Source organism: Chinchilla lanigera, unplaced genomic scaffold, assembly GCF_000276665.1.
Source record: "Chinchilla lanigera isolate Chin_1 unplaced genomic scaffold, ChiLan1.0 scaffold00113, whole genome shotgun sequence".
Lineage (NCBI taxonomy): Eukaryota > Metazoa > Chordata > Mammalia > Rodentia > Chinchillidae > Chinchilla > Chinchilla lanigera.
The window spans coordinates 3,732,402-3,733,856 of NW_004955514.1; the positions used below are offsets into that span (position 1 = coordinate 3,732,402).

The following is a 1,455-nucleotide window of genomic DNA, read 5'->3' on the forward strand; positions in this document are numbered from 1 at the left end:
GTGTCATCTTACTGTCATGGAGACCCACGCAGCCTGCAACGCCCGGAGCAGGGCCTGATGTGAAGCCTGTGAGGACGGTGGCCAGGACACACCGGTGCAGCTCAGGGTTGTAACAGGCACCGCGCCGGTGCAAGGGTGTTGATATCGCATGTGTGTGCGTCCGTGTGTGTGCGTGGAGGTAGGAGCCCTGTGCTTTCTGCTCAATCTTGGAGCAAACAAGACAGATGGCTCCCACCAGGTGATGGACTGAGAAGCAGTGGCTCTTCCCTGGAGCGATGTGAACTCAGGCCCTACCCAGCCAGGCAGAGGCTTCTATGCAGGGGCCAGACCCTGTGTCCAGTACTCATTACGGGCACCATCATTAGCATTAGCTTGCTTTTACTTTTTATTTTTTATTTTTCATTTTAGTTTTTGTCTTTTTGAGACAGGGTCTCGCTATGCGGTTCATGCTGGCCTTGAGCTCACTCTGTAGGCCAAGCAGGCCTCGAACTCACAAGGATCCTCCTGCCTCAGCCTCCCGAGTGCTGGGACTACAGGCGTGTGCCACCATGCCTGGCTCTTGCTTTGATTTTAGTTTCTGTTCTTGTTTTACTTTGTTCTGTTTTTTGTTAGCTGAAGTCTTCTGTTAACACGTATGAAATTACTTGTCTTCTGGTTTGTCAAAGCAGTAAGTCAGACAACACTTGCTGCAGTAATGTCGGTCAGAGTGAGTGGCTGGGGATGAGAACTCCGGCACCACACTCATCGGAAGGGCACTCTCCACGCAGACGACTAATTTTGCCATTTTCATCACCTTGTAGTATTTGAGGGCAGCCAAGTTAACCTTCTCTTATGCTTGTTCTCTGTGGGAGTGGGGTAAGACTTCTTCCTTTTCTTAGCACCACCTCAGAGTCTCAGTACAAGAATGTTGAATGTTGTAACCGGACAAAGTACATCCATCTTCCAGTTGCTTACCAGCAAAGATCAGCCTTTGCAGATCGGGAGGAATTCCTTCCTTATCCTGGATCTTGGCCTTTATGTTCTCCCGTGTCCGACAGTTCAACCTCGAGTGTGATGGTCTTCCCTGGGAGGGTTATTACGAAAATCTGTATCCTGGCGGCAGTTCCAACTTAAGTGGATGAAAAGGAAGTGGCTGGTTAGATGGGTGGATAGGGGAGAGGGTGAGGCACAAGCCATGGGCCGGGCCAGAGGCTCTCCACAGAGAAGACCTAGTTTCTGTTCTTTATTATCACCTTTCTATTTCATTTGGTTTACTCTATTTAACGTCCCCCCCCCCGCCCCCGGTACCAGGAATCGAACTCATGACTTTGTGCTTGCCACGCAGGCGCTGTCCCGCTGAGCTAAATCCCCAGCCTCCTAACTTCTTTTCTATTTAACTTTTTTTTTTCTTTTTGAGACAGGGTTTCACTATGCAGTTCAGGCTGTTCTTGAACTCACTTTGTAGTCCAGGCTGGC

General features: G+C 49.8%; 1 pseudogene; it reads right to left on the bottom strand.

Moving 5' to 3' along the window:
- Window positions 1-563: 563 nt before the first annotated feature.
- Window positions 564-1,176, bottom strand: LOC102009309 (annotated as a pseudogene).
- Between the last annotated feature and the right edge of the window lie 279 nt (window positions 1,177-1,455).